Consider the following 14,105-nt stretch of genomic DNA (forward strand, 5'->3'; position numbering starts at 1 on the left):
GAGAAAGGCGGGGGGGATCTGCGCCCCCAGCTCCAGCGCCCGCGGCAGCCGAGTCTGCGGCCGCAGGGTCCCCGGGGGAGCGGCTCTGCGGCTCGGCTCTCCGGGTGCAGAAGAGGCTCCTCTGCTCGACCCCGCGCCGTCTCCGGAACCCGCCCGGGACCCCGCCGCCATGTTGGGTCGGGAATAAGCGACCCGGACTCGCCACCTAGGAGGACGGCGGCGGGGAGGTCGGCAGCCCGGGGCGAAGCGCGCCAGCGCCGGAAGGCTCCGGCCGGCGGAGCCCGGGCGCCGCGGCGCGAGTTCCGGTGAGCAGGCCGGTAGCGCGCGCAGGTAGCGGCAGCCCCGCCCCCGCGCGGGGGGGCGGGGCCAGGAGCGAGGGCGGGCGCGAGGCGGCCGGGAGGTGGAGAGTGAGGGCTAGGGGTGGGGAGCCCGGGAATTCCCTCCTACTGAAGTAACAAGTCTGGGGTCGACCGTGCCGTCGTCGCGGCCGCCGGGCGCCCGGGACGAGGGGGTGGAAGGAAGGAGAGGGCCCCGCGGGCCTCGCCTCCGCCCGCCGCGCCCGAGCCCCAGCAGCAGCAATCCATGTGAGCGCGACTGGAGAGCAGGTAAGGACCCGACGAGGCCCCGCGGGCGGAGGCGGTCGACCCCGGCCCGGCGCTGCTAGGCCCCGGCGCCCGCCCGCCCGCCCGCGCCCGCAGGCGCCGCCGCTCCCCGCCCCCGCCGCCTCGGAGTCGGGAAGTTGAGGAGAAACTTCTCCCCTCCCCCGAGCCGGCTCGTCGGGCGGGCGTGTCTCCTTCCCGGAGCTACCTGCTAGCCCCCTGACTCGGTCTCCGCCCAGTCCTGCCCTCCCCGGTCCCACCCAAGTCCCGCTTAAGGTCGGGGGAGCGTGGGGAACCCCCGCCCCCAGCGCCCTTCAGGTCGGGTGGGCCACCGGGCGAGGCGGGGGCGAGGTTTACTTTGGCCCGCACCTCGGAGGAAGCGGCGAGGGTAGCGGCCCTTCTCTGCCCCGGAGATCGGGGGTCTGAGCGCTGACTTTCGCCGGGTGGCAGCTGTGCCGTTCGCGCGGACGAGGGCGTGTGTGTGTCGGGAGAGTGGGTGAGCCTCTCGCTTCACTTGGTTTGATTGAAAACCACAACATGTTAAAGTTTTCCTTTGTTATGTGTTGGGGGTTGGGAAATATGCCATTCAGCATCCACTTTTACAGGATTATGCCACTCCGTCTCCACTGTTCACGTGCTACAGAAAATTTTGTTTTAAAGTGTGTTTTTCTGCTTGATAATTGCTTCCAGCTTTTGCTTTATTGGGCATGGAGCAGCGTTGTTTTAAGAAGCTCTTCGAAAATCAAGTCCGATGTGGGGACTGCTTTAATTTTGTTTGTAGTGAGTGCGACACAGCATAGTTCGGATTTGGCTGAATTATTTTATGCGTAATTAATTGAAACAGGCTTGGAATAATGCACTAACAATCTATAAATTATTAAAGAAGTGAAAAGTAGTGGAATCACAACTTTATGTTCATGCCGTTTATTGTGTATATATGTTCCACTGGCGTGTTTTCACATACAGTAGATGCTTTCACATGTGCGCATGTATATTTATAATATGTTTGTGCATTTTAACTGTAGGATTTCAGTGCTGAAGTTATCTTGATAATTCTAAATGTATATAAACCATCTTGTTAAATTTCTAATGTTAAATTACACACTAAAGAAAATATTACTAAATGTATACACTTGATTATACATTTAAGGCAAGTATGTGGTAAATCTATTATCCTTTTTTTGATCCTTACCCGAGGACATATTTTTCCATTGACTTTTTAGAGAGAGTGGAAGGGAGGAGGAAGGGAGAGGGAGAGAGAAAGAGAGAGAGACATCTAGGTGAGAGAGACGTAGACACATCCACGGGTTGCCTCCTGCTAGAGGACCACCAGGGCTGGGGATTGAACCTGCAACCCAGATACATGCCCTTGACCTGGAATCGACCGGCGACCCCTTGGTTCCAAGGTCGAGGCCCTGACCACTGAGCCAGACAGGCCAGGGCTAAATCAAATATCTTAACTAGCTGCAGTGCTTAGCACACAGTGGACAGGAAACATTTTGAATGGACAGGTAATGAAGGAGTGCCTTGTATTAGAAGCCAAGGATCTTGTATATATCATATATGATTTTCATATATTGTTCTGTAAGAAAGTTGTTTTTCATTAAACCATACATTTGTTTTGTTTTACTAATATACGAGACCCCTGCCATAGTTGACATTTAAGAAAAAGAAGTTTAATTATATTTTAACTTTTGGATATTAGCTAAACCTCAGTGGAGATTTTGAATGCTGGTTGGCAATTCATAGGGTCCTAAATTTGAAAACAAATAAAACAATTGCCTTTGAGCTGAATCTGAATACAAGACAGTTCATATCCATGTTTCCAGAATAAAAGGTAAAATGGCTCTTAAAATATGTACTCTGCTATAACCACCATAATGTTACATTAGCTTTAATTTTGCAGTATGTTTTTGCTGACTTCATAAACCACAAAATTGAATCCTTTCTGTTCAACCGAAAGTGAAATTACAGCTTTGACCTATCATCCTGGGATAGGTGGAATTTGTCTTATGGCTGACGTTTACAATTAATACATGGTTTAAGTTTTAGTTGTTTTTTTTAATTCAGGAAATTCTTAAGCTGCAAAATCAATGTCCATGCATCCTTGGTTCGTTCCCAGGTTTCATCACCAAAACCAACCAAACCAAACAAAAAAATCAGTGTCCATGCAAATAGATCTTCTTTGTGATATGTAATGTTAGAAAAAGAAATATTCTAAAAGAGTAGCAATGACCCAGGATAGGAGAAATATTACCAGCCCATGGTGTAAGACTTGTTTAAACAAAGTCTAATGTTGCATCTTTTTAGGCAGTAAGTAATTTATTAATGTGAGTAATTTTTCTTTATAAATGTATTTAACTCTCAACGTCGTGTTCAGTGTAGTCATCATTAATTAAGTTCCTGTTAGCATTATACTAAAAAGAAGCCTAATGTAAAAAAATTTAAAAGAGCAGTACTAAACTCTGTCTAGGAATACAAACTTGGGTGATAACTCTATATTTTTTAAAAACCTGCAAGGAAGTGATTTCTATGACAGTAAAGATATGAGGAGAGGGAGGAAGTTGTGATTGGGACTCAGCTTCTTAAGTGGTGGCAAAGTTCTTTTAACCTGGTGTGGTTGCAAGGTGTGTTGGTCTTAGCATAAATCATTAAGCCATACGTTTGTTCTTTGTGCTTTTCTCTATCTGTGTTGTAGTTTACATAAAACTTTTTTTTCTTTTTTAAAGAAGCCTGTGTGTAATGTACTACATATAAGGTACTTAAATAAATAATGTAATATTTGGTGACTGACTTTAGAATACTGCTTTCATTGTCCTTTGCAAAGAGGGTTAGACTTACTAAATAATTATCATATTCAGCTAGTGCATGCAACTACTTGGACATGTAAATAACATATTAATATTTTGAAGGAAGACACCAGGTTTTTACTAACTTTAAATTCTCTTCAACTTTTATATTGTGACAATTAGGTAATCAAAATATGTTTATTAAAATAATGGGTACTGTTCGGTCATTAAATATAAAATACACTTTAGTTTACAAAAAGTTTATGTGACATGACAGTTAAAACTCAGAACTAACTATGGCATCAAGGTAAAGTCTTCACTTTTACCCATTTTCTGTTTTCTGGAACAGTAATTGTCTAGATCAGTTTTGATATTTTTAGTTTTGATATTCTTAAGGATGTCATGAAATTGTGAGCATAAAATATATTTTTGTTTACTTAAGTTAAATGAAGATGTGTCGTATAACACCTAAAGGAAGGGTATGTTTCGTTTCAAAAGAAAGCAAATTACAATACGGCATTGGAGTTTTGAAAATGCTGAGAAACATTATATTATGCTACTTTTCTTGCTTTATATGAGGCTTATTTTAGTTGTTGGTAGCTTTTTAGTTGGCATTTTGTAATGAGTGGAAGAAGAGATCACATCTGTGCCAAATTCTTATATCGCAGGAACTTTCAGTCATGTTATAAAGGTGATGTTTGTGGTGCTAGCTTTGTTACATGAATATTTACAGGAAGTTTTAGTTAAAATCTTCCATTGTTCAGAACCCTACGTGGCTTAGGTCACCTTCAGTTAACATTTAAATAGGTCTATAATACAAATATAAGTTCCTCTAGCAAGGTACAAATGCCTTTCTTTAAAGGAAATAACCCATTCCTGTTAAAGTATCTTGGTATCTTATTGGTAGTGGGTATGGCAGTTTGTGTGTGCCTATGGCAGGGTATGTATTATCTCTTCTTCCTCTCAGCTGCTTCAGCGCCACAATTAGCCTGAGTATTGCTCAGCTGCAGCTGCTGGGTGATTATGAACCATCCAGCTCCTGTCTAAACTCAGAGGCAGATTTAGCAAAAGGAGCTATAGTAACAGCAGAGGGTGAGCGAGAAGAGCCGGTGCTGCTGCCAGTATAATTTTAACATGTCTGTGTGCCAAGGGATCATTGGCTGCAGCAGCACTACTACTGTTATCTTGGAACTAGCTGACTTGATGGCAACACATCCTGGTCTGGATTGGGTTTACCTGGTGTTACTTTTTAAGATCTTGAAGCTCACTCCAGGAAAGAGTAATTTCAGCGTACAGGATGGTGTACCAGTGAGGTACACCAGAACTGAGTTATAAGCCTCTGTGCCTGGGATAGCATTGCCCTTCAGTTTCCCTTGTTTGAGTGTATATATGAAGCATATATCGTATTTTTACTCCATTGCTGCTTTTAAGCTGTGTCTCTTAGAAGTGCTACTGCTATTACTGTTGTTTGGGGGTGGTAGGAGAGCTTATAAAGCAGGTTCTTTGGATTCCCCACTGAAATGGAAGACCTTCAAGAGATCTAGAACTAGCTACACATGACATATCCCCTGTAGCTGTCTGAATTTTGCAAGTAGGAACCCTAGATTCTTTTTCCTGTTCTTCCTTTATTCCTGGGGTATGAGAAGATGGGCATCAATAAACACAGATACAATAGCATCTAAATATGGCAAGCCCCCAACTGGAAGATGCAATTTTTGCTGCTTCTGAAATGTTGCTAAGTTTATAAACATGCCAAGAAAGAGCCATAGCATCCTGTCTTTTTTACCACTACTGCCGGAAAATCTATGAAGACAACTCATATTAATCCTGGCTTAGAAACTTGGTGGCTCCGGTTTTGGCTAATTTTGGATGGGGAATAGAGAATATTGGGAGAAGCAGCACTCATTCTTGTTTGTATAACCACAAGGAAGGAAAAGGCACAGAATACTACACTCATGAACATTAACAGGTGTACATTGTTATATTAGCACATACTTAGCAATACATTGGTATATTGACCCCCTTCTTTATGCTCCCACAAAACACCAATGTAAAAGCACATTTCTTTCCATGACTGATATACTTGATCTAGTGCTCACTTCATTGAGCACTATGGCAAGGAATTCTTTTATATGAATCTTTGAGAAGAGTCCCTAGTAGAATAAATACTTAATGAATTTTTAATTGTTTACAGGGATGTGGTTGGGCTATATGACTTTATATATACAGGCTTCCACACACAACACCTCTACTAAAATTTTCCAAAACTAGCTTGGTGCTTTTTTGTAAGCTAATGTTAAATTCTTTTTTTTCCCTTTTTTTTAACCCTCAAAGTTTTGTTCTAGAAAATGATTTTACAGAATTGTTTAAACACTTGCAAATTGAATTTAAAGGTTATTTTAATAAAGTTTATTTTGGAATGTTTTTACTATTTTAGTGACTGTAGAAAGCCCAAGCTATGCAAAGAATATATATATCATAGATTTTTCTAAAATACATTTGGTATCCTGTCATGTTACTAGTGGCAATCAATGTTATGACTTATGTTCATATCTTTCAAGAACCAAAAAAAAAGTTCTTTTTGATTTTCTTGACATAATGTGTGTAAAAGAATGCATAGTTTATAGAATATGTCTGCTGGTTATTGGTAGTAGGGGACAGAGACAGGAAAGGCCTGACTACTCAAACTCTTAAAGATTGTCTGATTTCAGCCTCCTAGCAGTATGTAAACTCTAGGTTTTCTTAACCTAATTATGGAGACTAGTCACTTAATTTTTTAATATAACTTTCAGATTTTTAGCATAAGTAGAAATTGGGGTGGGTTGGAGAAAGTTGGCATTTAAAAATTTTATTTTATTGATTTTAGAGAGAGAGGGAGGGAGAGAAAGGGGGACATTGATTTGTTGTTCCACTTATTTATGTATTGGTTGATTCTTATATGTGCCCTGGCCAGGGATTGAACCTTCAACCTTAGTGTATCAGGACAATGCTAACCAACTGAGCTACCCAGCCAGGGCTAGTTGGCGCCTTTTGCTGCATAAATTAATACTATAATTGTTCCATGGGAAGTTTATGGATTTCTAAATTTTCTTTTGATGTAATTAGTATTTTACAGATAAGGATACTTTAAAAATAATAAGCATTGGAAAAGGAGCATAGAAGGCAACTGTAGTGTAATAAGGAAAAGACTAAAAGGCATAAGATCTGTAATTTAGTTCCATTTCTGACAATGAAGAGTTATGTGGCCTTCATCAATTCAGTAAACTCGATAGGCCTCAGTTTCACCATTTGAAACAGGATGTAGTTGGGCCAGATGGTTTCTAGTATCTTTTCAGCCTTATATAAATGTGTGGTTGAAGTTTTTGTATTGATAAAAAAAATTTAAGAAAATTTTTAGAATCTAGAATTTGAAATAAAATTAGATAACAGGTAAGTAAAAGTTATAATGAAAACCTGACACAGACTTGGCTGTGGACTTTCTCAGGCAAATGTAGTGTTATTCCAGTGCAGTGTTATTCCTTTTATTAAGTGGATATTTATTAAACATGTGGTGTGACAAACACTATGCTAGTTTTGATATTATGAAAATAATTGCAGCATGACGGCTGCATTTTAGGAATTCATAGTTGGACGGAACTATGATTATTAGGCTGTTATAAATTTTGTAGATTGGTAGATCTTTTTAGTGTGACAGTCCCTTGCAATACTCCTCTGGTTTTGTTTTGTTTTTTAATGTTTTGATTTTCTTTTAGAGAGAGAGGAAGGAAGAGGCATAGAGAGATGGAAACATTGATGAGAGATCGGCTGCCTCTTGCACATACCCACACTGGAGATTGAGGCCGCAACCCAGGCATGTGTCCTGACCGGGATTCGAACTGGTGACCTCTTGGTTCCTGGGTTGACACTCAGCCACTGAGCTTCTGGCCAGCCACTTCTCTGGTTTTTTATATTAGTTGGTGATACCTCTGAAACTTTAATAAATCCCTTTGTACTAGATAGGTGTAACCTCAAGTAAATGGATTTAATTCTCTAGGCAGGAAGACTTGATCTTTTTTTAATTGATTTTTTAGAGAGAGAGAGAAAGGAAAAGAGCGAAACATTGATTTGTTGCTCCACCCATTTATACATTCATTGGTTGGTTTTTCTGTGCCCTGACCAGGGATCAAACCTTCAACCTTGGTGTATCTGGATGATGGTCCAACCAACTGAGCTACCCAGCCAGGGCAGGAAGGCTTGATTTGATGTTTTTCTAGATACAGTGGTACCTGGATTTGACGAACATTTCGGTTTTCGCATGCCGTAAACCTGGAAGTAAATGCTTTGGTTTTCCAACACGCCTCGAAAGTCGAACATGCCACACGGCTTCCTCTGAGGGGCAAGATCCTGAGGCCTAGCTGTCGGCTGTTGACCCCTCGGTTTTCGAACGTTTCAGAACTCGAACGGTCTTCCCGAATGGATTACATTTGAAAACCGAGGTACCACTGTATTAGTTCATTACAGGTATTTGTGGCTCACATAACCAGGCTCCACAACACCTATATAGAAGTTTTACTATAAAAAGACACATTTGAAAGCAAGGCTTTTAAAAAATAATTTCATTAAAGCAGGTAGCTGAGATGTGATTTAACAGTAATTGTGACTATTTGGATGACAGCTTTGCCACATTGTATCAGGAAAATAGCTACATTAAAACTTTTATTTTTTTTAATTGACAAAAGGGCAGAGTAATTGTGGATATTTTTCTGTAACATATGTGGTTAATATTTAGAACAAAATAAGCATGAGCACTTGAAAATGATTAGCTTCTTTAAGATTTGCAAAATAATTTTGTAAACACAAACTAACTAAAATTATAAGTCGATTGTGTTCCCAAACTTTGTCAGTCATTTATTTGAAAATCAAAATCTTTTCCCAGAAAAAGTGTTTTCTGTAAGGTTAACCCTTTGGGTTAGATTTCCAGGCAGCTCATTAGCGTTTACTTATAAAAACCTAACAGGTATAACAGTGTTTCAGTGGTAAATGTGCTCTAATTGATTTTCAGGTTTTATTTTGTTTGTTTTTTAAAACCTGCTGAGCTCTTGAACAGATGAAATATTTGACTTACTAAATAGATCCTGTGGTTATACAGTGGGTGATAGCCTTTCCAATCTCCATACCACCCCACCTTCCTAGCTCCTCACCCTAAAAACCACTCTGTTATGAGTTCCATATTGGGATACTAGAGCTCTCCCAGTGATGCCTTACTGTTAAGCTGAATTTAAGTACAGAAGCTTCCCTAGATTATCCCACCTGCTTGGTAGGCACTATGAAGCCTGCCTCTTACTCTAGAAAGCTTCAAAAGATTAGGAATGAGAAACAAAAATGAGGAAAGGAGAGGAGGGCTTGGGGGAAAAGAGAAAAGGACATAATGTGGAGTTTGTAATTTTTCCTTTTGTGTTCTTTTTTCTGTTTCTCACCCAATTCACTCCTTTTCTTAGGCATTGGTTAAGGAAGAAAGCCTGTTCTGTGACAGGTGCTGTGGTACACATTCATATGCATTATCAAGTTAACGTAAATCTTTGAAATGCCTTTTCAAAATACACAAAAATCATGGATGAGGTAGGTATTTATTATATATGAAGAGACTGAGGATCAGAAAGTATATGTAATTTGCCAACATCATATGACTAAATGATTTGGTAGAACTGAATTTGATCTACGGTTAACTGACAGCAAACCTATGCCCTATAAGACAATTCCTTAGGAATCGGGAGCAGTGATGGAAGAGGGCATTTCTTATCTTTTTCCTTCTCCCTTATACTGTACATTTGTATTGGGCTGAGAATTTTCTGCCACTTAACACTTTCCTTTTTAGTGGAAGTAGCTTTCTGGTGCATATTTAATAGGTGTCAAAGTCAGATATTATATGAACTGAAAAAGATGGGTTATTACACTAACTGAACTGTAGCTGATGCTTTCCTTTTGTAGGTTTGGGTTTGTAATGGAAAAATTGATATACTAATTCCAAAGCATTCTTTATCTTTTTATAAAGTAAGATGTTAATCCTAGATTAACAGAGACAGTGTTCAGATGTATTTCCCATCAGGTTTCTTTTTTGGTCCAAATTTAATTCGTCAAAAGAATAAAGGAGCATGCAAAATATGGATTATTACACTAAACTGTAGCAAATGCTGTCCTTTTGTAAGTTTGGGTTTGTAAAGTGTATATATAGTCTCTTTGTATATAGTCAACTCCCCAAACCCCTTCTCAGATCTGAGTCTTGTGACTCAAAGGCTGACTCAAACTTCTACTGTACAATATTGTTTTAATTTCTACTAATTACATCATTTATTCCTAGATGAGTTAGTAGAAATAGATGGAAGGTTTGCATTGGCTAAATGGTCCTCAGTCACATTTTAGATACATGCTGCAGGAAGAGAGCACATTTTCTAATTTGCCCTGTCAGTGGGATGGAATTTCCTACACCTTGGTACAGACTCACCAGCCTTCACTTCCTTCTGGAGGAAACAGTAGGATTCTTCCATACTGGCGTGTTCCTATAAATCTTATTGTTACATGAAATTCTCACTCTTTGGATGAAGAGCCTCACCTAAGGCTCCAAATGGAAATTTTGTTTGCTACTCTTGTCACTCTGTGACATTCTATTACAGTGATTTCCTTCACCACCTTAGAAGCTTTTTCTTCTTGGCTTCCTTTTATTTTTTTTTCAGTTGTATCTAAGAATGTACCCATTGTCCTCTCTAATAAGCTGGAACATTGTTTTCTAGCGGGGATATTAGCTTGATTTTGTAGCGTTGTTATCCCACATGGAATGTCTACAGTATAATTCCTTTACACATCACTCCAGCAGTTCTTCATTGCTCATGTTTATTGAGTCTTTAAAAGGGTTGGCAGATACTTTTAAAACTGTGGTGCAAAGTCTAAATGATGGGAGTGGCGACTGCTTGAATGTAGATTCCATGAGAGCAGAGATCTTTGTTTTGGTTGTGGAAGTTACTCCAAGCACCTAGGATCGTAACACATAGTAGGCACTTGTTAAATATAGCAAAATGCAACAGTCTGTTGGTAGTGTTTGCCTACCACGGGCATGAAAGAAAGGAATGTCAACATATAGCTAGCTCCTCACTAAAAATTCATGCAGTAACCACAGGTGCTTTTTTTTATTCAAGACTCCTTGGAGTGGAAGGCCTAGTGCTAAACTAGTGACATTAACACTCAGAATGAATTTACATAAACTTTCTACTTTAATGTGATAGAGATTCTGAGGTTTGATTGTGACTTGTAAATGTTAGAGAGCAGTAAGAAAAGTATGTACTTTCAGTAAGAGGAGTCCTTTTTTTATGTATTATTCTCTAAATATATTTCTAGCAACCACGCTTCTTAAAAACTCTGGCACACATCAGTTCTCCTTACATTGCTTTGCGGTAACAAGTCATATGAATATATGTTTGTAAGTAGAGCTGGGAAATAGTACTTGACCGGGCAGCTGCCTTCCAGTGACAACCATAGAAGGGGACGAAGACTTTGTTGGAAAAGTAGCTGTCTCTGCCAAAAAAGGGGAGAGGAAGTAACCTAATAGTTAAACAATTCAGACATCTATATGGAAATATACTATTTGGTTGTATAAATGTGGTTAGACTATTTATTTGAACGGTGTGGACATAGGTGGTATCTTTTGAATTTATGGCAACAATATGTGTATATAAGCAAACCAGATATGATGGAAAATGTCAGATATCCCAACATCTTCTGAAAGTTATTTTTTTATAAGTATATATCTGGAAAAATTTAATTTCATGTTTTAAGCAGTAAAGGAAGCTATAGAGATATTTGCTATTTTACGTAAGTAGACATTTCTCCAAAGAAGACATACAGATGGCCAACAAACACATGAAAAGATGTTCAACATCATTAATCATCAGGGAAATGTAAATCAAAACCACAATGAGATACCACTTGTTAGAATGGCTGTTATCACAAAGACAAGAAATAAACTTAAGTGCTGGTGAGGATGTGGAGTAAAGGGGACTGTCATACATTGTTGGTAAGATTATAAATTGGTGCAGCTACTATGGAAAACAGTATGGAGGTTCCTCAAAAAAATTTAAAATAGAACTATACAGCCCAGCAATTGCACTTCTGGGTATTTATCCATGGAAATAATAAATGCTAATTCAAAAAGATATATGCCCCCCCCAATGTTCATCGCAGCATTATTTACAATAGCCAAGATATGAAAGCAACCTAGGTATCCATTGACAGATGAATGGGTTAAGAAGATGTGGTATATGCATATACAATGGAATATTATTCAGCCGTAAGAAAGAATGAAACTTTGTCGTTTGTGACAATGTGGATATATCTAGAGGGTATTATGCTAAGTGAAATAACTCAGACAGAAAAGGACAAATGCTGTGTGTGATTTTACTTATATGTGGAATCTGAAGGACAAAGCAAACAAGCAAAACAAAACAAACAGATTAATAGAAACAGAACAAACTGATGGTTGCCAGAGAGGAGGGGTTTGGGGGGATTGGGCAAAAAAGGTGAAGGGGATTAAGAGGTTCAAATTTCCAGTTATAAAATAAGTCACAGGGATGTAATATACAGTATAGGGAATATAGCCAATAATGTAGTAATAACTTTGTACGGTGACAGAATGTTATTAGACTTGTGGTGATCACTTTGTAAAGTGTATAGATGTTGAAGTACTCTCTTGTATACCTGAAACTAATCTAATATTGTATGTCAACTATAATTTTAAAGAGAACACCACCAACAACAAAATATTTGCTATTTTGAACTTAATTAGGATGAATAGAAAAGGGGAGATAGTGATATGTAAATTCTAGAAAGAACATTTACAGATAAGGACCTTGTTTTCTTGGGTTTATATTAAAACGTAGCAAGAAAGGGAATTCTGGATTTTAAGGAGTTGTATGTCCTAGACTTTAGGAAACATATTAGAAAACTGGTAAGAATCTAATGGCTTAAAACTGGTGAGATTCTAATTGACAGTATGCCACCTAAAGAAATAAAAAGCCTAAAAATGCCTTAGAACTTTTTGTTACGAAAAGCTTGGGAAGCCCTCTTTAGGGGAGGAGGCTAGGGTAGAATGGGGATTGTAGTATCAGTATTTACATAGCACTTTTAGTGATTGAGAAGACAGTAATTGGCCCTATGAAAGAATTTGGTGGGGGTAGTGGCAGGTGGAAATTATGATGGCACTAAAGCCCCCCCCTTCCATCTCATCTCACACCTCCCTTTCCAACCACACTTCCACATGCCCTTAGCTATTCCTACTGGGGCTTAGTTTTTGGTTTTTACTTTTTGTTTGTTTGTTTTTTGTTAATGAATAGAACTTAAGTCAGAAGGAGAAATACGTAGTAAGTGTCAAGTAGAAAAGAGCGTCAAAAACCTCTTTGGATATTGTCAGAGGATGAGTAGGATCTTTAGAATGATTGATGCTTAGAAGTAGGAAAACTAATGATAATGTAGATGATTCTGAGAGATAAATTCACATCTAGAAGAAAGAAGCCACAGATCCACAGCTTAGGAAAGTTGAAATAATAATTAATGGGGAACACGTAGCATGTCTTCTTTTTATCTCCTAACTTCTATACAAGAGGATGTTCTTTAAGTTAAAAGACCCCTAAAAAGGAATAAGAAAGTAGATAATAGATAGTAAGAGGGTATCTAGCTTTCACTGATTTTAAACTTCTGGGCCTAGAAGAGTTCTATCTAAAGGTTCTGGAAGACATAGCTGCTATTCCTGGGCCCCACCAATAATAGAGAAATCATGGAGACAGGTAGACATCTCAAAAAAAGAAAATTGATTAAATGATGCCTTAGAACAGTGATTTTCAATGGGTGTGTCACTAGAATTTTTAAAACATGCACTACCTGACTGTTTAGTCAGGGGCACTGACCTCTTTTCCCTTAGATTGTCAAATAAAAATGACAACAGCCAACACAATAGCTGTACAGTGTGAATGAATCAAAATTACACCTATTTTTTGTCAGATTGGCAAAAAATATATTTTATTTTTGGTGTGCTGCAGAATTTTAGTATGTGTGTGCCATGAGATGAAAAAGGTTGAAAATCACTGCCTATGAAGATGAATTTTAATAAATGCAGACACTGAAAGTTGCCTTTGATCTCCCATCTATATGTCATGTGAAAATTAATACCCTGTTAATTTTAAAATGCTTTTAACCAAGATTTGTTTACAATTAAATTAACAAGTTATTTTTGTTATTAATTTACTGTTATTTTTAACAGATTTTAACCAATAAGCCATATGTTGGAAAAACACTGTAGTAATTTTGCTGATGTAAATAAATATTACATATCTACAACTATATCTACATATTTAAATCCAAGAGTTACTGCTCCTAAACAATGTTCTGGTAATGATTAGCACGTGATCCCTCAGCATCTTGAGGTAATTGGTTCTTTTGTCCAGTGACAAGACTTTCTGCAGCAGTTTTAAGGCGCTTCGGGGGAAGTGCCCACAGGTGCTCAGCCGTGCCCTACCTGTGTGCTTTTGTTTACTTGCAGTGACTGGTAAATGCAGGCATTTACTAGATCTATTCAGTATAAATCTAAAATCATAGTAATACATATAGAAAACTTTTCTGTGAAATTAGACTTTTCATACATAATTTTAATTACACAAACGAGTCTACCTACTTTATTGTATAACGGCCTTTTGGC

The 14,105-nt window shown here is 38.9% G+C and overlaps 1 protein-coding gene across 2 annotated transcripts in view; it reads left to right on the top strand.

Moving 5' to 3' along the window:
- Positions 1-525: 525 nt before the first annotated feature.
- Positions 526-14,105, top strand: part of YES1 (YES proto-oncogene 1, Src family tyrosine kinase) — a 59,909-nt gene continuing 46,329 nt past the window's right edge. The window contains exon 1 of one of the 2 annotated variants that reach the window (XM_087818984.1): positions 526-605. The gene's annotated coding sequence lies outside the window, so the exon portion shown is untranslated. Of the gene's footprint in view, positions 606-8,838; positions 8,987-14,105 lie in introns of those variants that run through there. The other variant, XM_016211495.2, reaches the window with a different exon arrangement.

This window comes from Miniopterus natalensis, chromosome 7, assembly GCF_054644295.1.
Source record: "Miniopterus natalensis isolate mMinNat1 chromosome 7, mMinNat1.hap1, whole genome shotgun sequence".
NCBI lineage: Eukaryota > Metazoa > Chordata > Mammalia > Chiroptera > Miniopteridae > Miniopterus > Miniopterus natalensis.